This window comes from Pongo abelii, chromosome 3, assembly GCF_028885655.2.
Source record: "Pongo abelii isolate AG06213 chromosome 3, NHGRI_mPonAbe1-v2.0_pri, whole genome shotgun sequence".
Taxonomy (NCBI): Eukaryota; Metazoa; Chordata; class Mammalia; order Primates; family Hominidae; genus Pongo; species Pongo abelii.
In genome coordinates, this window is record NC_071988.2 from 90,214,953 (window position 1) to 90,240,459 (window position 25,507).

The following is a 25,507-nucleotide window of genomic DNA, read 5'->3' on the forward strand; positions in this document are numbered from 1 at the left end:
GGGTAGGTCTCTCTGAACTGGTCCCCCGAGGCGTACCTGTCTCTTATGGTTGAGACTGCAGGGGTGAAACAAACTCCAGTCTCCCATAGTGCTCCCAGGCTTATTAGGAAGAGGAAATTCCCACCTAATAAATTTTGGTAAGACCAGTTGATCTCAAAACGCTGTCTCTTGATAAGATGTTATCAATGACATTGGTACCCGAAACTTCATTAGCAATTTTAATTTTGCCTCAGCCCTGTCATCCTGTGATCTCGCCCTGCCTCCACTTGCCTTGTGATATTCTATTATCCTGTTAAGTACTTGATGTCTGTCACCCACAACTATTCGCACACTCCCTCCCCTTTTGAAAATTCCTAACAAAACCTTGCTGGTTTTTGTGGCTTGTGGGGCATCACGGATCCTACCAATGTGTGATGTCTGCCCTGGATGCCCAGCTTTAAAATTTCTCTCTTTTGTACTCTGTCCCTTTATTTCTCAAGCTAGCTGACACTTAGGAAAATAGAAAAGAACCTACATGACTATTGGGGCAGTTTCCCCCAAAGAGCTCCCATTAATACAGGGATGCCCAAGTCCATAGCCATGGCTGGGCAGCTGCAGCAGCATCTGGGAGGACAGTGCTACCACCCTACCAACTCAGAAAAGGATGGGGCTCCTGCCTGTTCCTGTTTCCTACTGAGTCCATGGAGCATGCAGCCTCAGCAGTGCCTCCCAACTCCAGCCAGCATCTTTGTAGTGGCTGCTTCCTATGGGCTGCTGCTGTCACCACTAGTGAAATAAATATTTTGTTATTACTTATCATTATTTTTTTAATTTTTGGTAATGTTTTTGAATTAAAATCAGTCATTTTCTAATGTCTGTCATTGTGTCAAGTATATGTGATATATTGTGATTTATATGTGTGTGAAAAATATATTTTTCTTAAGTTTACTTCAAATGTTTTTATAATTTAATGTTTTACATGTGTGTTTTTGATAGGAAATAAGTAGACTTTTAAAAAATCTTTTATGTGTAGTTTCTAAACATAAAATGTATAGCTACTTGTGTTTGTAAGATATTATATTTCATTTTTAATATCTTTTAATAGACTTTCCACTTTTCTGATTATATTTTCTCATCTTTCTTGTGAGAGTGGGGCAGAGCAATAGTCATTTACGCATTCATATAGCTCAGTGAATCTGCAATTTTACATATGATAATATTGAAAGCGAGAGGTGACAGCGTGCTGGCAGCCCTTACCCTCACAGCCCTCACTCGGTCTCAGTGCCTCCTCAGCCTCGGCGTCCATTCTGGCCATGCTTGAGGAGCCCTTCAGCCCGCTGCTGCACCATGGGGGGCCCTTCTCTGAGCTGGCCGAGGCTGAAGCTGGCTCCCTCAGCTTGCGGGCAGGTGTGGAGGGAGAGGCAAGGGCAGGAACTGGGACTGTGCAGGGTGCTTGCGGGCCAGCAGGAGTTCCGGGTAGGCATGGGTTTGGCTGGCCCCACACTCGGAGTGGCCGTCCAGCTCTGCCAGTCCCGGGCAGTGAGGGGCTTAGCAGCCAGGCCAGCAGCTGCAGAGGGTGCACCGGGTCCCCCAGCAGTGCTGGCCCACCGGCAGTGAGTCTCCCCCACCACTGCGGGCTCCTGCATGGCTTGAGCCTCCCTGACGAGTGCCGCCCCCTGCTCCATGGCACCCAGTGCCATCGACTTCCCAAGGGCTGAGGAGTGTGGGTGCACAGGGTGGGACTGGCAGGCAGCTCCACCTGTGGCCCCTTTGCAGGATCCACTGGGTGAAGCCAGTTGGGCTCCTGAGTCTAGTGGGGACTTGGAGAACCTTTATGTCTAGCTAAGGGATTGTAAACACACCAGTCAGCACCCTGTGTCTAGCTCGGGGTTTGTGGATGCACCAATCAGCACTCTGTATCTAGCTAATCTGGTGGGGACTTGGAGAATCTTTATATCTAGCTAAGGGATTGTGAATACACCAATAGGCACTCTATCTAGCTCAAGGTTTGTAAATATACGAATCAGCACTCTGTATCTAGCTCAAGGTTTGTAAACACACCAATCAGCACCCTGTGTCTAGCTCAGGGTTTGTGGATGCACCAATCAGCACTCTATATCTAGCTGATCTGGTGGGGACTTGCAGAACCTTTATGTCTAGCTAAGGGATTGTGAATACACCAATCAGCATGCTGTATCTAGCTCAGGGTTTGTAAATACACCGATCAGCACTCTATATCTAGCTAATCTAGTGGGGACTTGGAGAACTTTTGTGTCTAGCTCAGGGATTGAAAATGGACCAATCAGCTCTCTGTAAAACAGACCAATTGGCTCTCTGTAAAATGGACCAATCAGGATGTAGGTGGGGCCAGATAAAGCAGGTTGCCTGAGCCAGCAATGGCAACCTGCTTGGGCCCCCTTCCACACTGTGGAAGCTTTGTTCTCTCACTCTTTGCAAAAAATCTTGCTGCTGCTCACTCTTTGAGTCCACACTGCCTTTATGAGCTGTAACACTCACCGCGAAGGTCTGCAGCTTCACTCCTGAAGCTAGCGAGACCACGAACCCATCAGGAGGAATGAAAACTCCAGATGCACTGCCTTAAAAGCTGTAACACTCACCACGAAGGTCTGCAGCTTCACTCCTGAGCCAGTGAGACCACAAACCCACCAGAAGAAAGAAACTCCAAACACATCCAAACATCAGAAGGAATAAACTCCAGACACGCTGCCTTTAAGAACTGTAACACTCACCGCGAGGGTCTGCAGCTTCATTCTTAAAATCAGTGAGACCAAGAACCCAATTCCGGACACAAAAGGGCAGAGGAAGCAATAAGTTACATATTTGCCTCAGGTGAGTAGAGGAATTACTTTGAGTTCTGTCCTTTGTCCCATGCCTGTGTGGATTAACTCTCAATTTACATTGCTGGGGTGAAATTCAACAGAACTGTTTTAGGGTAAAGATCTTGGTGCACACAAAGAAGACCCTAGAGAGAAAATTGTGAGGGAGGTATTTAGAGATTTTATTTTTCTAGCTGTCTTATAAAATGGGAGGCAGGTTTGTATGACACAGCTCCCAGCTTTGCTGTTCACTTTAACTTAGTCCCAGGCCTGTTTATGTTACAAGTGTTTCAGTCCCACCATTAGGTGGTTCCTGAGTTCTTGTCCCATGTCCAGAAAGAATTAGGTACACAGTCAAATGGTGGGTGAGCAAAGCAGAGAAGAGCTTCATTGAGTGACATAATAGCTCTCAGGAGACCCTAAGTGGGTAGCTCCTTTCCACAGGCAGGTCCTCTGAACGAGTGCCCAACACTCAAGGAGATCTGTGGGTAGCTCCGTGGTAGTGATTTTGGGGCTCTGAGATTTATTTTCCTTTCACAGAAAGATAGATATCTGAGTAGATGGGGGAATGCTACTCATTCCCTATCTTAAAATGCTGCCTTTTTGCTCAACCCTGAGTATTGAAGGTCCATAAACACTGTTTATGTACCTAAATCTGCATATCCATAATCCATAAAAACATTTATACAGAATTGATTTTAATCACTAAATCAATCATAGCAGAAAAAAAAAAGATTATATGTATTCTAAAACTTCATGCTAATTGTGGGCATAATATTTTCCCTAATGACGTTATCAAACTTGCTTATTCACACAAAAACAACATGTGTGTTTTTCCTTCTATTTTTTTCTGATCACAGATATAATAAATAATCACAAATCCAATCAGTTTCTCACATTTAGTATAATCAGTTCATGTTTGATCAGGCCATTTGGTTGACATACTTGGATTACTAATGTACATTTTTAATCTTTTTGTCATTTATAAATTTTGCCTTTATATGCCAATTCATGTTTATCTGTTAGAATTGCTTGCTAAAAGCTTGAGCTTATGACCATTCTTTAAAATTTGAGTAGTTTTTTTTACCCATAAACTAGAATTCAAATCCATAATTTGTCATCTAAGACTACATTCTCCTATTTCAAGTTAGCTTTTTTCTTTAGCTTTCTGCTCTCAACTTTCTCTGTGATCCATATCCACTAGAAAGATTTCCAAATATCTTGGCTAGTTCTTTTCTATTTCTTCTAATTATTATGAAATCCCTTTTTTGGCAACATTGTGTATATCCTACCAAACCTTTCACCTCACTTCATAAGTCAACAGCATTACTAAGGCTTTTCTTAGTTGTTCCATATGAAACTTATTGTATTTTTCCTCTGGAATTCTGAACACCCTGTACTAAATATATATATAATTTATCAAAATGGTTCTTATAGGTCTTGAAATGTATTTTTATTATTAAATCATTGGGTAGTAAATGTGATCAAGTAATATGAAATAGTATTCCCCTAAACCATGTGGAACCTTGAACTTATTGTGCAATGGATCTAAATTGGTTTATGTGTGTCTGTTTCAGTGTGTAAAGCATTAACACTAAAAGTTTTTGTTTAATTTTTATTAACACGAATCTAGGTAATAAAATTATCTCTATTTTATGTATTTTATTTCCAAGTTCTAGACAGTTGCATACACTTTTCCCTGACATATTGTATTTCTGTTTGATTTCCTCCATAAATATTCAACTTACAAAAAGCTAATAATCTTTAATATTTAAAAATTAACTTTTAACTTGTGTGTCTAAATTGTCACTTTAACTCTGCCAGTAAACACTCAAACCCCGCAGAGCAGTGTGTGAGGGAAATGCCATCAAGGTGTCTGAGAAGTGGGTTTTCACAATTCTGTTACCTCAGCTCTGCTGTGCTGGCTGTGGATTCTGTGAGAAGGTACTGGGGCAGCACTGTAACATCAGCCATTGGCTTAATGTCAAGAATATTTGGGAGGAACTCATAGAGAGGGGCCACCAGGTAACAGTGCTGACTCACACACACAGCCTTTTTCATTGTCTACAGGAAGCCTTCTGCATTGAACTTTGAGGTGGTCCGAGTGCCACATGACAAAGTGAATTTTGAGAATGTACATAATGAATTATGTAGCTGGCGCCTGTAGTCCCAGCTACTTGGGAGGCTGAGGCAGGAGAATGGCATGAATCCGGGAGGCAGAGCTTGCAGTGAGCCGAAATTGTGCTACTGCACTCCAGCCTGGCCAACAGGGCGAGACTCCATCTCAAAAAAAAGAGTTGAACAGCCAACTTTTCTAGTACCAGTAATAAACTGAAATATTCAGCATTAACACAGAGATTTAATTTGGTTCTTTCTTTAATTAGCCTACTGACTGCCCCACAGAGCATTGAGAATTACTGATTGTTGCTCTCAATTTTATTCTATTTCTATTAAAATAAGATGGTCACCATTCTTATATCTGCCGTAAATTAAATTTTGGAAGAATCTTCAGAAAATCCTTTTTTGATAGTTTTATTATTGCTGGTTATGTTGAAATATTGCCCAAGATGCTTTATACTTCTGGCGGGGAGTGCTAAACAAAAACTTGAGAAAAGATTAGAAAACTTTAAAAGACTTTGGTTCTAGAGGAGCAAAATATAATAGAATATTTACTTCACTGATGTACACAGTTTTCTTCTTTATAATTATTTTCCATTTTAGCTAAAAATTATTTTGGTTTTTCCCAACAGAACACATATAGAATAGAAGAAAATGTTTGAAACCTATCCATCTGGCAAAGGTCTAATAGTCATAATCTACAGGGAATTTAAAGTAATTTTCAAGAAAAAAAAACTCCATTAGAAATTGGGCAAAGGACATGAAGAGATATTTCTCTAAAGAAGACATACATGCAGCCCACAAAAATATGTTAAAAAAAAAAAAAAAAAAAAAAGCCTTTGGGAGCCCAAGGCAGGCAGATCACCTGAGGTCAGGAGTTTGAAACCAGCCTGGCCAACATGGTGAAACCCCATCTCTTCTAAAAATACAAACCAGGCATGGTGGTGGCTGCCTGTACTCCCAGCTACTCAGGGAGATACAAGAACCCCCTGAACCTAAGAGGTGGAGGTTGCAGTGAGCCGAGATCATGCCACTGCACTCCAGCCTGGGTGACAGAGCAAGATCCCATCATAAATAAATAAATAAATAAATAAATAAATAACAATGAAATGTCTACATCACCAATCGTTAGAGAACTGCAAATCAAAACCGCAATGAGACACCATCTCACACCAGTCAGAATGGCAATTATTAAAAAGTCAAAAAACAACAGATGCTGGCAAAGTTGCAGAGAAAAAGGAACACTTTTACACTACTGGTGGGAATGTAAATTAGTTCAACTATGGTGGAAGACAGTGAGGCAATTCCTCAAAGACCTGGAACCGGAAATACCACTTGACTCAGCATTCCCATTACTGGGTATATACCCAAAGGAATGCATATGATTTTATTACAAAGATACATGCACATGTATGTTCACCGCAGTCCTATTCATAATGGCAAAACATGGATGTTCAATGATAGACTGCATAAAGAAAATGTAGTACATATACACCATGAAATACCATGTAGCCATAAACAGGAACAAGATCATGTCATTTTCAGGGATATGGATGCAGCTGGAAGCCGTTACCCTCAGGAAACTAATGTTGGAACAGAAAATGAAACACCACATGTTCTCACTTATAAATGGGAGATGAACGATGAGAAGACATGGACATATGGTGAGGAACAACACACACTGGGACCTGAAGGAGAAACAGGGGAAGGGAGAGCATCAGAAAAAATAGCTAAGAAGGCTGGGCTTAATACCTAGGAGATGGGTTGATCTGTGCAGCAAACCATCATGGCACATGTTTCCCTATATAACAAACCTGCACATCCTGCACTTGTACCCCATGTTTTAAATTATCTCCAATAATAATACTGATTTCTTTGTTTGGTTCTTTTGTTTTTAATTTTTAAAATTCTTTTCTGTTTTCTTCTTTTTAGTCTAGCTAGTGGTGTATCTATTTTGTTAGCTTTTTCAAAAAATGAGCTCCTGGATTCATTGAAATTTGAAGTGTTTTTTTCATGTCTGTATCTCCTTCAGTTCAGTTCTAATCTTGGTTATTTCTTGTCTTTTGCTAGCTTTGGGGTTTGTTTGCTTTTGTTTCTCTAGTTCTTTTAGTTGAGATGTTAAGTTATTAACTTGAGATTTTGCTAGCTTTCTGATGTGGGCATTTGGCGCTGTAGATTTCCCTCTTAACACTGCTTTAGCTGTGTCTCAGAGATTCTGGTGCATTGTCCCTTCATTCTCATTAGTTAAAGAACTCACTAATTTCTGCCTTAATTTTATTGTTTACCAAAAAGTTATTCAGAAGTGGGTTGTTCAGTTTCCATATGTTGGTGTGGTTTTTAGTGAATTTCTTAATCTTTAGTTCTAATTTGCTTGTGCTGTGGTCTAAGAGACTGTTCGTTATGAATTCAGTTTTTTTGTGCTTGCTGAGTATTGTTTTACTTTCGCTTACATGATCAATTTTAGAGAAAGTGCCATGTGGTGATAAGAATGTATATTTTGTTAAATTTGGGTAAAGAGTTCTGCAGATATCTATCAGGTTCACTTGATCCAAAGCTAAGTTAAGGCCCTTAATACCTTTGTTAATTTTCTGTCTCAATGACCTTCTAATACTGTCAGTAGGGTGTTACAGTGTCCTACTATTATTGTGTGGGAAGCTAAGGCTCTCTGTAGGTCTTTAAACACTTGCTTTATTAATCTGGGTGCTCCTGTGTTGGATGCATATGTATTTAGGGTAGATAGATTTTCTTGATTAATTGAACCCTTCCCCATTATGTAATGCCTTTCTTTTTCCTTAATGATCTTTGTTGGTTTAAACTAGGATTGCAACCCTTGCTTTTTTCTGTTTTCCATTTGTTTCTAGATTATCTTCCATCCCTTTATTTTAAGTCTGTATGTGTCTTTGCATGTGAGATGTGTCTGTAAGGTTGGTTCAACATATGAAAATCAATAAATGTGATTAATCACATAAACAGAAATTAAGACAAAACCACATGATTAACTCAATAAACCCAGAAAAGGCCTTTACTAAATTTAAACACTTATTCATGTTAAAAATGTTCAATAAAGCAAGTATTGAGGGAACCTATCTCAAAATAACAAGAGACATATATGACAAACCCACAGCAAACATACTGAATGGGCAAAAACTGGAAGCCTTTCTATTGAAAACCAGCACAAGGCAAGGACTCCCTCTCTCACTACTCCTATACGACATAGTATTGGAAGTTCTGGCAATGGCAATCAGGGAATAGAAAGAAATAAAAGGTATTCCAGTAGGAAGAGAGGAAGTCATATATTTACACTTGACATAATCCTATATCTATAAAACCCCATCATCTCAGCCCCAAAGCTTCTTAAGGTGATAAGTAAATTCAGCAAAGTCTCAGGGTATAAAATCAATGTGCAAAAATCACTGGCATTTTTATACGTCAACAGCAGGGAAGCACAGAGCCAAATTATTAATGAACTCCCATTCACAATTGCCACAAAAAAAGAATAAAATACCTAGGAATATAGTTAACTAGGAGAGCAAAGGAACTCTTCAAGGAGAACTACAAACCACTGCTTCAAATAAATCATAGAGGACACAAACAAATAGAAAAACATTCCATGCTCATGGATAGGAAGAATCAGTATTTTGAAAATGGCCATATTGCCCAAAGTAATTTAGAGATTCAATGCTATTCGTATTAAACTATCATTTGCATTGTATACAGAACTAGAAAAAAACTATTTTAAAATTTATATGAAAAGAAAAAAAAAAGGACCAAGGCAATCTTAAGCAAAAAGAGCAAAGCTGGAGGCATCACACTACCCAACTTCAAACTATACTACAAGGCTACAGTAATCAAAACAGCATTGTACTGGTACAAGAACAGACACATAGACCAATAGAACAGAATAGAGTACTCAGAAATAAGAGTGCACACCTACAACCAATTGATCTTCAACAAAATAAAATAATAAAGAAAGGAAGAAAGGACTCCCTCTATAATAAATGGTGTGAGGAGTGCTGGCTAGCCATATGCAGAAAATTGAGACTGGACAACTTTTTTTTTTTTTATTATACTTAAGTTTTAGGGTAAATGTGCACAACGTGCAGGTTTGTTACATATGTATATATGTGCCATGTTGGTGTGCTGCACCCATTAACTCGTCATTTAGCATTAGGTATATCTCCTAATGCTATCCCTCCGCCCTCCCCCTCCCCCACAATGGGCCCCAGTGTGTGATGTTCCCCTTCCTGTGTCCATGTGTTCTCATTGTTCAATTCCCACCTATGAGTGAGAACATGCAGTGTTTGGTTTTTTGTCCTTGTGATAGTTTGCTGAGAATGAGAGTTTCCAACTTCATCCATGTCCCTACAAGGGACATGAACCCATCATTTTTTATGGCTGCATAGTATTCCATGGTGTATATGTGCCACATTTTCTTAATCCAGTCTATCATTGTTGGACATTTGGGTTGGTTCCAAGTCTTTGCTATTGTGAATAGTGCCGCAATAAACATATGTGTGCATGTGTCTTTATAGCAGCATGATTTATAATCCTTTGGGTATATACCCAGTAATGGGATGGCTTCTTTACAACATTTACAAAAATCAATGCAAGATGGGTTAAAGATTTAAAGTAAAACCCAAAACTGCAAAAACCCTAGAAGAAAATCTAGCGAATACCACTCAAGACATAGGCACATGCAAAGATTTTATGATGAAATCACCCAAAGCAATTTCAACAAAAGCAAAAATTGGCAAATGGAATCTAATTAAACTAAACAGCTTTTGCACAGCAAAAGAAACTACCGTCAGAGTGAAAACACGACCTACAGAATGGGAGAAATGTTTTTCAATCTATCCACCTGACAAAAGTCTAATATCCAGATTCTACAAGGAACTTAAACAAATTTACAAGAAAAAAAAAAAAAAACCCTGTAAGAAGTGGGCAAAGAATATGAACAGACACTTTCAAAAGAAGACATATACAGGGCCAACAAGCATGAAAAAAAGCTCAACTTTGCTGATCATTAAAGAAATACAAATTAAAACCACAATGAGACATCATTTCATACCAGTCCAAATGGCTATTACTTAAAATTCAGAAAAAAAAAAAAAAAAAAAAAAACTGATGTTGGTGAAGCTACAGAGATAAAGAAATGGTTTTACACTGTTGGTTGGAGTATAAATTACTTTGACCATTGTGCAAGACAGTGTGGCACTTCCTCAAAGACCTAGAGGTAGAAAGGCCACTTGAACCAGCAATTTCTTTACTGGATATATGCAGGTTAAGACACAAAACAAATGTTAATGAATTTAACATTGAAATCATATCAACTATATTTTCCAGCCATCTGGAATAAAATTCAAAATCAATAGTAGAAACAAAAGTAAAATGGTCAAACTTATATAAAAAATCAACAACACACTGTGGAATAAGCAATACATAAAAGAGCAAGTGAAAAAGAAAATTATATAAATAATTTGAGACAAGTGAAAATAGAAACACAACATACCAAAATTTATGAGATGCAGCAAAAGCACCCCTAAGAGGGAAATTTATAGTAATCACAACTATATTTAAAAAATATCCAAATTATCAGGCTAACATTACACATAAAAGAGCTAAGAAAGAACAAACCAAGCCCAACGTTGGCAGAAAAAAAGGAAATAATATATATTTCAGCTGAAATACATGTAATTAAGAATGGAAAAATAGAAAATAAATCAAATCTACGATATGAGTTTTTTGAAAAGATAAACAAAATTGTTAAATAGCTAGACTAAAAAGAAAAATAGAATAATCAAATAAAACAAAAAATGAAAGTGGCATTGCAACTAATGCCTCAGAATAGGAAAGATTATAAGAGCCTACTATGAACAATTATTAACCAAAAAACTGGACAACTTAGAAGAAATTGATAAATTCATAAGAACATGCAACCTGCTAAGATAGAGTCATGAATAAATATATTTTCAGAATCTAACAATAATGAATAAGGAGATTGAATTAGTAATCAAAACTTCCCAACAAAGAAAAGCCAGCACCAGCTGGCTTCACCACCATACACTTGAAAAATAATTAATGCCTTTTCTTTACAATCTTTTCCAAAAATCTGAAAAGGAAAAGATACTTTCAGACTCATTTTATGAGGGCAGCATTACACTGATAACAAACCCAGACAAACACACGACAGAAACAGAAGAATAAGGAGAAGAAGAAGAAGCAAGAAACAGTCCAATATTGTTAATAAACATAGATGAAAAATTCCTCAACAGAAAATTGGGAAATTTAATTCCGCAGCATATTGAGAGGTTTATTCATCATGACTAAATGAAATTTATCCCTAGAATGGAGGACTGTTGAACACACAAAAATCAACAAATGTGATACACATTAACAGAATGATGAATGAAGACCACATGAACATCTCAGCAGATGCAGATAGAGCATTTGACACAATTGAACAAGGTTTATGAATAAAAAAGAAAAAAGTCTCTCAACAAAATAGAAACAGGAGGAAATTACCTTAAAATAAGAAAAAACAGCTGAGTGCGGTGGCTCATGCCTGTAATCCCAGCACTTTAGGAGGCCCAGGTGGGTGGATCACCTGAGTTCAGGAGTTCAAGACCATCCTGGCCAGCATGGTGAAACCCCATCTCTACTAAAATACAAAAATTAGCTGGTGTGGTGTCATGAACTTGTAATCCCAGCTACTCGGGAGGGTAAGGCAGGATAATTGCTTGAACCTGGGAGGCAGAGGTTGCAGTGAGCCTACCTAGTTCGTGCCACTGCACGCCAGCCTGGAAGACAGAGTGAGACCCATCTCAAAAAAAGAAAAAAAAAAAGAAAGAACATTTATGAAAAGCCCACAGCTTATCATATTCAATGGTAAACAACAACAACAAAAACAAACTGAAATGTTCTTATCTAATATCAGGACAAGGCAAGGACTCCACTCCTGCTACTTCTATTCCACATAGTACTGGAGTACCAGCTGAAACCATTAGAAAATAAAAATAAATAAAATTCTATAACACAGAAAGGAAAATCACCTCTGTTTGAAGATAACATGATATTGTATGTGAAAAACCCTAAGTACTCCCCAAAATACTCTTAAAAGTAATAATTCAGTAAATTTGCAGAATACAAAATCAACATACAAAAATCAGTTATCTTTCTGTATACTAACAAAAAAAATTAGAAAAAGAAATTAAGAAAAAAAATCCTATAGAGGAACAAACACATAGAAATAAACAAGTAGGTGAAAGTCTTGTGTATCAAAAACTACAAAACATTGATGAATGCAATTAAAGAATACACTATTTTGGAAAGATATGTTGACTGAAAAACAATACTGTTTAAATATTCATGCCATCTAAAGCAATTCACGGATTCAATATAATTCCAATTAAAAGACCCATGACATTTTTTATAAAAGTAGATATTATTTTTAAATTCATAATGAGCCATGAATGCTCATTAAAGACTCATGAAGGAGCCGAAACAATGTTGGGGAGAAAGTCTAACAAAGCCGGGCGCATCACATTTTCTTATTTCAAAATATATTAAACGCTACAATAATTAATATAGTCTGCTGTTCAAATTAAGACAGATATGTAGACCTATGTCACAGAATCTCAGAGAGCCCAAAAATAAAGCCACAAATATGTAGTCAACTGATCTTCAACAAGAGTGCCAAGAACATTCAATAAGGAAAAGTCAGTCTCTTAAATGAATGGTACTATGAACACTGGATATCCACAAACAGAGAAATAAAATTTTATCCTTACTATTCACTACACAAAAAATCTACTCAAAATGGATAAAAGTCTTAATCATAGGACTTGAAACTATAAAATTCCAAGAAGAAAATATAAAGCAAAAGCTTCATAACATTGGTCTGGACAATTTTTTTGAATATGACCTGAAAAGCACAGACAACAAAGCAAATACAAACAGGTGGAATTGTATGAAAAAAAAAAATTCTATACAGCAAAGAAAATAAATCAACATTGTATAAACGCAATCTATGAAACAGGAGACATACTGTCAAGGTATGTATCTGATAGGGAGTTAAAATACAAAATATTTATATAACTGTGACAACTTAATAACAAGAAGCAAAAATAAAATAAAATAAAATAAAGAAACCCTGATTAATAAATGAAAAAAATAAATGGAAAAATACTTGAAAAAAACGTTTCTCCAAAAAAGTTACACACATGGCCATCAGCTGTATGATAAAATGCTCAATATAATTAATCATCAGAAAAATCAGAACCGTAATGATATATCAATTCACGACTCAGGATGTATTTATCAGCACAGATGCACACAAGCAAACACACACAACAATTGTTGGCTTGGATATGGAGAAATCGAAACTCTTGTACACTGTAGGTGAGAATATAAAATATCGCAGAAACTATGGAAACAATGTAGAGGTTCTTAAGAAATTAAACATAGAAATTCCACATGGTGAACCCCATCTCTACTAAAAATATAAAAATTACCCAGGAGGTAGTGGCATGCACCTGTAATCCCAGCTACTCGGGAGGCTGAGGCAGGAGAATCGCTTCAGCCTGTGAGGCAGATGTTGCGGTGAGCCGAGATCCTGCCACTGCCTGCCAGTCTGGGAAACAGAGTGAGACCCTGTCTCAATAATAAAAAATGAATAAAAAATAAAAAATAAGTAGAACTTCCGTGTGATCTAACAATCCTGCCATATGTGATAACATTAAAAAAAACCTTCAGAAAATAGTATTAAGTGAAATAACACAGAGGCAAACACTGCATGCTTCCACTTCTGTACGGCATCTAAACCAGTCAAACTCATAGAATCAGAAAGTACCATGGTGGCTTCCAGTAACTAGGAAAAAAGAGAAATTGGGAGTTGCTATTCAATGGGTATAAAGTTTTAACGAAGCAAGATGCATAAGTTCTAGAGATCTGCTGCACAATGTTGTGGCTATACTTAACAGTACTGTATTTTACACTTAAAATATACGTTTTTTATTTTAAGTTCAGGGGTGCATGTACAGGTTTATATAGGTAAATTTATGTCATGGGGGGTTTGCTGTGCAGAATATTTTATCACCCGGGTATTAAGCCTAGTGCCTTGTAGTTATTTTTTCTGATCCTCTCCCTCCTCTTGCTCTTCAGCCTCAAATAGACCCTAGTGTCTTTTGTTCCCCTCTGTGTGTCCATGTGTTCTCATCATTTAGCTCCCACTTACAAATAAGGACCTGTGGTATTTGATTTTCTGCTCCTGCGTTAATTTGCTAAGAATAAAGACATCCATCTCCATCCATGTCCCTGCAAAGGACATAATCTCATTCTTTTTTTTTTCGGGCTGCATTGAATTCTATAGTGTATAGGTACCGCATATACTTTATCCAGTCTATCACTGATGGGCATTTAGATTGATTCCATGTCTTTGCTATTGTGAACAGTGCTGCAATGAACATGTGCATGCATGTTTCTTTATAATAGAATTGTTTACATTTCTTTGGCTATATACTTAGTAATGGGATTGCTGGGTCAAATGGTATTTCTGTCTTTAGGGCTTTGAGGAATCACCACACTGTCTTCCAAGATGACTGAATTAATTTATACTCCCCAAAGTGTATAGGTGTTTGTTTTTCTTCCCAACCGCTCCAACATGTGTTTGTTTGTTTGTTTGTTTGTTTATTTATTTATCAATAATAGCCATTCTAACTGGTGTGAGATGGTATCTCATTGTGGTTTTAAGTTGTATTTGTCTAATAATCAATGATGCTCAGCTATTTTTTCAAATGATTGCTGGATACATGTATATCTTCTCTTGAAAAGTGCCTGTTTATATCCTTTGCCTACTTTTTAATTTTTTTCTTGTAAATTTGTTTAAGTCTCTTATAGATGATGAATGTTAGGCTTTAGCCAGATGCATAGTTTGCAAAAAGATTTTCTTCCACTCTGTAGGTTGTTTGTTTAATCTGTTGATATTTTCTTTTGCGTGAAAAAAGTTCTTTAGTTTAGTTAGATGTCATTTGTCAATTTTTGCTTTTATTGTAATTGCTTTTGGCATTTCTTTGTGAAATATTTGCCCATGTCTATGTTCTGAATGCTATTGCATAGTCTGTCTTCCAGGGTTTTTATAGTTTTGGGTTTTGCGTTTAAGTCTTTAATCCATCTTGATTTTTGTATATGGTGTAAAGACGGGATCCACTTCTGCATATGGCTTTGTACAGTATGGCCATCTCAACAATATTGACTCTTCCTATTCATGAGCGTGGAATGTTTTTCCATTTGTTTGTGTCATCTCTAATTTCTTTGAGCAGTAGTATTTTTGTTTGTTTGTTTTGTTTTTTTGTTTTGTTTTGCTTTTGTTTTGGAGATCTTTCACCTATCTGTATTCCTTGGTATTTTATTCTTTTTGTGGCAATTCTGAATGACAGTTTGTTTCTGATTTGGATCTTGGCTTGGCTCTTGCTAGTGTATAGAAATACTAGTGATTTCTGCACATTGAATTTTCATGCTGAGACTTCACTGAAATTATCACCTTAAGAAGCTTTTGGCCCGAGACGATGGAGTTTTCTAGATACAGGATTATGTCATCTGCAAATAAAGATAATTTGATTTCCTCTCTTCCTATTTGAATACACTTTATTTCTTTCTCCCGCCTGATGGCCCTGACCAGAACTTCCAATATTATGGTGATTAGGAGTGGTAAGAGGGCATCCTTGTCTTGTGCAGGTTTTCAAGGGAAATCTTTCCAGCTTTTGCCCATTCACTATGATGTTGACTGTGGGTTTGTCATAGATCTCTCTTTTTATTTTGAGGTATGTTCCTTCAACACCTAGTCCATTAGGAGTTTTTAACATAAGTGAATGCTGAATTTTATCAAAGGCCTCTTCTGCATCTATTGAGATAATCATGTAGTTTTTGTATTTAGTTCTGTTTATATGAAGAGTCACATTTATTTATTTCCACAGGCTGAGCCAACCTTGCATCCTGGGGATAATGCCTACTTGATCACTGTGGATAAGCTTTTTGACATGCTGCTGAATTCAGTTTGCCAGTGCATTGTTGAGGATATTTGCATTGAGGTTTACCAAGGATATTGGCTTGAAGTTTTCATTTTTTGTTGTATCTCTGCCAGGTTTTGGTGTTAGGATGATGCTGGCCTCATAAAATGACTTAGGGAGGAGTACTTTTTCCACAGTTCTTTGAAATAGTTTCAGTAGAAATAATACCAGGTCTTCTTTTTTATGTCTGGCACAATTTAGCTGTGAATCTATCTGGTCCTAGGCTTTGTTGGGTGGTAGGCTATTTATTACAGCCTGAATTTTAGAACTTGTTATTGGTCTGTGCAGCAATTCAATTTCTTCTGGGTTTAGTCTTGGGAGGGTGTAGAATTCCAAGAACCATTTCTTCTACATTTTGTAGTTCTTGTGCATAGAGGTGTTCATAATATTCTCTGATGGTTTTTATTTCTGTCAAGTCTGTGCTAATCTCCTCCTTGTCATTTCTGATTGTGTTTATTTGAATCTTCTCTCTTTTTTCTTTATTATTCTAGCTAGAAGTCTATTTTATTAATTTTTTTCAAAAAAATTCTTGATTCATTGTTCTTTTGAATGTTTTTATTGTGTCTGTATCTCTTTCAGTTCACCTCTGATTTTCATTATTTCTTGTCTTCTGCTAGCTTTCAAATTTTTTTGCTCTTGGGTCTCTTTTTTTTTTTTTTTTTTTTGTGACGGAGTCTCGCTAGGTCACCCAGGCTGGAGTGCAGTGGGGTGATCTCGGCTCACTGCAAGCTCTGCCTCCCGGGTTCATGCCATTATCCTGCCACAGCCTCTGGAGTAGCTGGGACTACAGGTGCTGGCTACCACGCCCCACTATTTTTTTGTATTTGTAGTAGAGTTGGGGTTTCAACGTGTTAGCCAGGCTGGTCTCGATCTCCTGACCTCGTGATCCACCCGCCTTGGCCTCACAAAGTGCTGGTATTACAGGCGTGAGCCAACGCGCCCTACCCTCCTTGTTCTTTTAGTTGTGATTTTCAGGTTGTTGACTTGAGATTTTCTTAGCTTTCTGATGTGGGCATTTAGTCCTATACATTTTCCTCTTAACACTGCCTGGGTTTATCCCAGAGATTTTGGTATGTTATATCTTTCTTCTCATTAGTTTCAAAGATCTTCTTGATTTCTATCTTAATTTCATTATTTGCCCACAAGTCATTCAGGAGTCATTCAGGAGCAGTCATTATTTGCCCAAAAGTCATCCAATCTAATTGTATGGTTTGGAGTAAATTTCTTAGTCTTGATTTCTAAGTTGATTGGACTGTAGTCCAAGAGATTATTTGTTATACTTTCAATTTTTTGTGTTTGCTAAAGAGTGTTTCACTTCTGATTGTGTAATCAATTAAAGAGAAAGAGTCCTGTGGCAATGAGAAAAATGTATAGTATTCTGTTTGTGGTGGAGAGTTCTTTAGATATCTATCAGGTTTATTTGATCTAGTGCTGAGTTCATGTCGTAAATATTTGCTAATTTTCTGTCTAGATGATATGTTTAATATCACCACTGGGGTATTAAAGTGTCCCACTATTATTGTGTGGGAGTCTAAGTCTCTTTGCAGTTCTCTAAGAACTTGCTTTGTGAATCTGGATGCTCCTCTGTTGGGTGCATTTATATTTAGGATAATTAGATCTTCTCGTTGAATTAAACTCTTTACCATTATGCAGTGTTCTTCTCTGTCTTTTTTGTTCTTTGTTTAAATTCTGTTTTGTCAGAAAGTAGGATAGAAATGTATGTTTTTTCTGTTTTCTATCTGCTTGGTAGATTTTTCTCCAGTCATTTATTTTGAGCCTATGTATGCCATTGCAGGTGATATTGGTTTCTTAAATACAGCATACCAGTGGGTCTTGGTTCTTTAACCAGCTTATGCCTCTGTATTTTTTGATTAGGGCATTTAGCCCATATACATTTAAGGTTAATATTGATATGTGTGGATTTGATCCTGCCATTTTGATGTTAGCTGGTTATTTTGTAGACTTGTGTATGTGGTTGATTTATAGTGTCACTGCTATGTGTACTTCAGTGTACTTTTGTAATGGCTGGAAATGTTTCTTTTTTTTTTTTTTTTCCTTCTATATTTAGTGCTTCCTTAAGAAGCTTTTGTAAGGCAGGTGTGGTGGTAACAAATTCCCTCAGCCTTTGCTTGTCTAAAAAATATCTAATTTTTCCTTTCCTTATAAAGCTTAGTTTGGCCAGATGTTGAATATTGGCCCCCAATCTCTTCTGGCTTATAGGGTTTCAGCTGACAGATACACTATTTGTTTTATGGGCTTCTCTTTGTATGTGACCTGGCCTTTCTCACTATCTTTCTGTAACATTATTTTTTTCATTTCTACCAAGAAGAATCTCATAATTTTGTGTATTGATGATAATCTTCTCATGGAGTATGTTCCTGGGGTTCTCTGCATTTTCCAAATTTGAATGTTGGCCTCTCTATCTAGGTAGGGGAAGTTCTCAGGGATGATACCTGAAATATGGTTTCCAGGTTGATTCCATTGTCCCCATATCTTTCCGGTATGTCAGTTAGTTGTAGATTTAGTCTCTTTACAAAATCTCATATTTTTTGGAGATTTCGTTCATTCTTTTTCATTCTTTCTTTTTCTATTTCTGTCTGCCTGTCTTAATTCAGAAAGCCAGACTTCAAGCTCTAAGATTATTTTCTTTGCTTAGTCTATTCTGCTATTAATATTTGTGATTTTATTATGAAATTCATGTGGTATCATTTCCAGCTCTATCAGGTTGGTTACATTGTTCTTTATGCTGGTTACTTTGTAGAGTTCTTTATACTATATTTGCTCCTATCATAATTTATTATCATTTTTGGCTTTCTGCTTTTGGGTTACAATGTACTTGTTTAGCTTAGTGAACTGCATTTCTATCCATATTCTGAATTTTACTTCTGTCATGTCACCATCTTAGCCTCAGCCTGGTTCTGAACCCTTGCTGGAGAGGTGATGTGGTCATTTGGATGAGAGGAGGTACTATGGCTTTTTGAGTTTTCAGCATTCTTGCAATAATTTTTTATCTTTGTGGGCTTATCTTAAATTTTTGAGGTTGCTGAGCTTTGCTTGTTTTTTTTTTTCTTTTATCTTATTTAATTACCTTGAGGGTTCATTGTGATATAAGGTGAATTCAGCCAACTGGCTTTGTTTCTGGAAGATTTTTTGGGGGCCAATGTTCTGCTTCTAACTCCTGGACCACGTGCTTTAACTCCAGTGGACTTCTGTTGGGTCCCAACTTTATTCTCTGGCTCCTCGAGGTTTTGAGTCTTCTGAGCTGAGGTGACTGAGGTGCAGCAGCTGCAGCAGAGTGCTAGTGAATGCAGAGGTGTCTGCCTCACTGTGGTTGCTCATCAGGAAGGCTGAAGCAAGGCAACTGGAGGGGGAATGGAAAGCCCCTGCTGGAGACTGTGTGCTGTTACAATGGAGGTGGTGTTGGATTAGGGTGGGTTGCTGGGCAGCACCATTCTGGGTCTCTTCTCTGTGCCCCACAAGCAAGAGTGATCACTCCTGGTATGGGAGGATTTCCTGTTCTCTGTGCAGCTTTAGCACAAGGATGGGGCACTGGCAGGGGCAGGGCTTTCTGGCTCTGTGCCCGCCAAGGTTATGTCTGCAAAGGCTGTCGGCAGGGGGGAGGGGTGCAGTGGGAGGGTATACTGCACTCCTGTGTGCTGGTGGGGCAAGCAAAGCAAAACCCACTCAGGTAGACTTGCACCATTGTGGGCTGAGAGGAAGCTGCAGTATTGAGAGAGAACATGTAGACTGGTGCATGGCTATAGGGGCCACCTCACTGGAGCTCCCCAGTCAGATGCAGTCTTCTGTTGCAGAAGCTACGGTGTGGGCCCCCAGGGCACCAAAGGCTACCCTGTAAGTAGTCGTGGCCAGGCTGGGGCCCTGGAAGAGGGCAGAAGTCCAAGGAGTGCTCCAGTCAGACCAGCCTCATCTGATGTGCAGAACTGCCCTGCAAAGACCAGGTCCGACAACTCTCCTAGGGCTAAAGTCTATTATGTGAGCAAATTGAGCCTAGAGAGATGGCCATTGATGGCCATACTTTGCTACAGATGCTTCTACACCAACCATTCTGGGTTATACATCAGCTGGCTTACTGCTCCACCACTTTGCTTGTCTCCTGAAAGATCCATACCAGAGAGATGCTGGTCAGCAATCACTCAATGCAATCATCCCACGATGGAGAGGCTGTTCTGGGGGCCTCAGCCCAGGGTTCCTCATTTGGTGACTAGAAGTGTGATGTGTGGAATCCGTGGGAGATAAACTGGCCTCCTTTTCTTGAATCGACTGGAGATTGTTGGAGATGTGGATATGGTATTTAGGGTCTTTACCCCTTCGGTACTTTGGTACCCCTTGCTACCCTGAGGGTAGCAAGGTAAGTTCAACTGCAGAGGCTGTGGCAGAGAGGCTTTCAGGTGTCCCTGGAGGCTATGTCCAGGGAGTTTCCAAGTTGCAACTAGCTCAATAGTTCTGGCAGAGGGTGCCTAGAGTCCCAGAATTGGGAGATCTGCCCGGTGAGGAGATATGGGAACAGGCACCCACATTACAGTCTGGCCACTTTTCTGTAGGGCTGCTGCAGTATGCTGGGGGCCCACTCCAGTCTCTAGTTGCCTCAGATTTTCCAGTACCTGAAGGTATCACCAGTGAAGTCTGAGAAACAGCAAAGATGGCAGCCTGCTCTTTTTTCTAATGGCTCTGTACCAGGGAGGTATAGACCTGTTGCTGGCCCAAACCCACCTCTAGAAGGTATCTGGAAACCCCAGTTGGGAGTTCTAACACAGTCAGAAGGAACGGGATCAGAGTCCTGCTTCAAAAAGTAATCTGACCACGTGTTCATAGAGCAGATGTGCTGTGCTGGGGGTACACATCAGCCCCTGGTCACCTTGGAACCTCCAAAGCTCAAAGGCAGGAATGGTTAGGTTGCCCAAACAGCATAGATGGTAGCCTGCCCCTTCCCTTGGAAGCTCTGTACTAGGGAGATCTGAAAACTCTGTCAGCTGAGGAACACCAGTGGCAGTACCCAAAAATCCCAGTTGGGAGACTCCACCCAGTGCTGAGGAACAGGGTCAGGGACCCACTTAAAAAAGCAGTCTGGTCACATATTTTTGTAGGACTGCTTTGCTGTGCTGGGCCATCACTTTCACCCCAGTCATCTTGGGCTCTTCAAAGCCTCCAAGCTGGAATTGCTAAGTCACCCAAACAGCAAAGATGGCAGCCCACAACTCCTGGGAGCAATCTCCCAGGGTGTTTTCAAATCTCTATTGGTGGGAGAGCACTGGGTACATTGGCTAGAAGCCCCTGTTTGGAGGTCCTGCCCAATGGGGAGGAACAGGATCTGGAATCTGCTTAAAGAAGCAATCTGGCCAAGTTTAGGTAGAGTAGATTTGCAACAGCTGAGGGATTCCCTCCACGCCCCCCCCCCCCCCACCCACAAGTCCATTTGGACTCTCCAAAGCTCAAAAGGCAAAACAGCTAAGTTGTCAAAACAGCAAAAATGGCAGCCCGCCTTGCTCACTTCCCCTCTGCACCCAATCCCTAGCTTCATCCCGGGTAGGCACAACACTACTGCCATGGCTGTCTGGAATTCCAAGCCAATGGGTCTTATCCTGTGATGTGCTGTGAAGTTGGTGCCTGCAGACTGTCACTGCTCAGCCTTCTGAATTTAGCCTCTATGCTAGGAGTATGTATTCATTCCTAACCTTCCACTTTGCTGGAGCTACAGCTACTTTTGCTAGGAAGCCCAGAAAGCTGGGGTATCTAAAACTCCTAGGTCTCTACACAGCAGCTGTAGGCAGAGCTGCTGCTCTGCCTAGACTCCATGTAGCTCTGTGTGTCACACTTAAGGCCCTGGTGGAGTGGGTTAATGAGGGGATTTCCTGACCCGGGGGGTGAAGAGATCTATGGGAGAAGCATGTTACCTGGGTTTGCACATTCACTCATCACTTCCCTGGGTCAGGGAGGTTCACTTGGCTCTGCATTGCTCCTGGGTGGGCCATCATCCTGACTTGTCTGTCTTCCTTTCTTTCTCTCTCTCTCTCTCTTCCTTCCTTCCTTTCCCTTCCCTTCCCTTCTTCTTCCTTCCTTTCTCTCTTTCTGTCTTTCTTTCTTTCTCTCTTTCTTTCTTTCTTTCCTTCTTTCTTTCTTTCTGTCTTTTTTTTTCTTAGTTCAGATGTCATTTATTAAGAATTTATTTTTGTTGTTGTCCATTGTATTTGTTTTATTTTAAGCTCCAGGACACATGTCCGGGATGTGCAGGTTTGTTACATAGGTAAATATGTGCCATGGTGGTTTGCTGCAGCTATCAACCCATCACTGAGGTATTAAGCCCAGAATGCATTAGCTATTTATCCGGTTGCCCTCCCTTCCCTACCCCAACAGGCCCCATGTGTGTTGCTCCCCTCCATGTGTCTATGTGTTCTCATTGTTCAGTTCCCACTTATAAGTGAAAACATATAGTATTTGGTTTTCTGCTTCTGAGTCAGTTTGCTAAGGGTAATGGCTTCTAGCTGCATCCATGTCCCTGCAAAGAGCATGATCTCATTCCTGTTTATGTCTTCATAGTATTCCACAGTGTATACGTACCACATTTTCTTTATCCAGTCTATCACTGATGGGCATTTGGGTTGATTTTATCTCTTTGCTATTGTGAATAGTGCAACAATGAACATATGTGTGCATGTATCTTTAAAATACGATAATGTATATTCTTTGGGTATACACCCAGTAATGGGATTATAACAATATTAATGTAAATGAGCTACATGCCACAATTAAAAAATATAGAATGGCAAGCTGGATAAACAGTCAGGACCCATCAGCTTGCTGTTTGCAAGAGATCTATCTCATGTGCAAAGACACACATAGGCTCAAAATAAAAGAAGGGAGGAAAATTTACCAAGCAAATAGAAAGCAGAAAAAAGCATGTCTTGCTATCCCAGTTTCTGACAGAACAGAATTTAAACCAAAAAGATCAAGAAAAATAAAGAAGGCCATTACATAAAGGTAAAGGGGTCAATTCAACAAGAAGAGCTAACTATCCTAAATATATATGCACCCAATACAGAAGCACCTAGACTCATGAAGCAAGTTCTTAGAGGCTTACAAAGAGACTTAGATTCCCACACAATAATAGTGGGGGATTTTAACACCCCACTGTCAATATTAGACAGATCATCGAAAAAGAAAATTAACAACTGTGTTCAGTACTTGAACTCAGCTCTGGATCAAGTGGACTTGACAGACATAATTCTCCACCCGGAAACAATAGAATATACATTATTCTTGGCACCACATGGCAGTTACTCTAAAATTAATCACAGAATTGGAAGTAAAACACTCCTCAGAAAATGCAAAATAAGTGAAATTATAATAAGCAGTGTCTCAGACCACAGCACAATCAAATCAGAACTCAAGATTAAGAATCTCACTTAAAACCCCACAACTACAGGGAAATGGAACAACCTGCTCTTGAATGACTCCTGGGTAAGTAATGAAATTAAGGTAGAAATCAAGAAGTTATTTCAAACCAATAGGAACAAAAAGACAATGTAGCAGAATCTCTGGGATGCAGCTAAAACTTTGCTCAGAGGGAAATTCAAAGAACTAAATCCCCACATCAAATAGCTTGAAAGTCCTCAGATTGCTACAAACATCACAACTAAATGATCTGGAGAACCAAGTGCAAACAAACTCCAAACCTAGCAGAAGGCAAGAAATAACCAAGATCAGAGTGGTACTGTAGGAGATAGAGACATGAAAAATTATTCAAAAAATCAACAAAATCCTGGAGCTGTTTCTTGAAAAAATAAAATAGATAGCTGTCTAGACTAATAAAGATGAAAAGAGAGAAGAATCAAATAGACACAATAAAAAATGATGAAGGAGACATCATCACTGACTCCATAGAAATACAAACCACCATCAGAGAATATTATAAACACCTCTATGCAAATAAAATAGAAAATCTAAAAGAAGTGGATAAATTCCTTTACACATACACCTTCCCAAGGATGAACCGAGAATAAGATGAGAGCAATAACAATTCTGAAATGGAGGCAGTAATAAATAACCTACCAACCAACCAAAAAATAAATAAATAAATAAGCCCAGGATCAGATGGATTCACAGGTGCCTTGTTTTTCTCCATTTTCTGTGGATCAGTTGCTTCCTTGATTAGCCCCAGTGCAAGTACCTCAATGTTTCAGTTGAAGGTGCTGTATTTACTCGCTCCATCTGTTTCTCTCCATGAGAGCCATGCATATTAGCTGCTTCTAGTTGGAGTTGGCCATCTTGGCCACTCCCCCACTTATAATAATTTTCAAAAGTATATCTCATGTTAAGTGATTTTGCTAATAGAAGGCATACCTGAGATATTGAAGATTTGGTTCCAGACTACTACAATAAAGCAAAACATGCAATAAAGTGAGTTGCACCATTTGCTTTGCTTTCTTTGGCACAGAAAAGTTATGTTTACACAATGTTGCAGTCCATTAATTCTGCAGTAGTATTAAGTTCAAAAAAAAACATGCCTTAATTAAAAACACTTCATTGCTAAAAAGTGGTAACACTCATCTGAGCCTTCAGTGAGTTGTAAATTTTTTGCTGGTGGAGAGTCTTTCTTGCATCAATATTGATGGCTGCTAACTCATCAGAGTAGTGGCTGCTAGTAGTTGGCATGGCTGTGGCACTTTCTTAAAAGTAAGAAAACAATAGCATGTGCCATATCCAGTAACCCTTCTTTTTCACAAAATATTTCTGTTTAACATGCATTGTTGTTTGATGCAATTTTCCCATAGCGCTTCTTCTTTCAAAATGGAATCAAACATCTGAAAGTGTAATGCTGCTTTATTAACTAAGTTTAAGTCATATTCTAAATTCACTGTTGTCATTTCAACAATGTTTACACAATCTTCACCAGGAGTAGATTCCATCTCAAGAAACAACTTTCTTTGTTCTTCCATAAGAAGAAACTCCTCATGCATTTGTTTTATCACAAGATTGTAGCAAAGTAGTTACATCTTCAAATTTCACTTCTAATTTGAGTTATCTTTCTATTTCCACCATATTTGCCATTATTTCCTCCACTGGATTCTTTGTTATAGGGCCAACAGGTTCATATGCCCACTCTACAATAATAGACCAATTACACTGAGACATTATGTTTTGCAGCAAAGAAAGAGTTTAATAATTGCAGGGCACAGAGAAGGAAGATAGTTGGAGACCCTCAAACTTACCTCCCTAAGGAGTTCTGGGCTGGAGTTTTTAAGGGGATAATGGAGAGTGATGGACTGAAAAATTGGGGTCACAGATTAGTCAGGATAATGGAGATAAAATAATCAGGACTTGGAAACTGCATTCTTTGGTGAGTCAGCTCCTTGTGGGGACCTTCAGATCAGCTGGCATCAGTGAAGTCTTTCAGATTAGCTGGCATCAGTGAGGTCCTTCAGACCAGCTGAGTCAGTAGTTTCATCAGTATGCTGGAGCTGAAGGTAAGAAAACAACTTTTCAAAATGTGTA

At 38.8% G+C, this 25,507-nt stretch overlaps 1 pseudogene; it reads right to left on the reverse strand.

Moving 5' to 3' along the window:
• LOC112132997 (UDP-glucuronosyltransferase 2B4-like) overlaps positions 1-25,507 on the reverse strand; it is a 364,436-nt pseudogene that overhangs the window by 116,211 nt on the left and 222,718 nt on the right.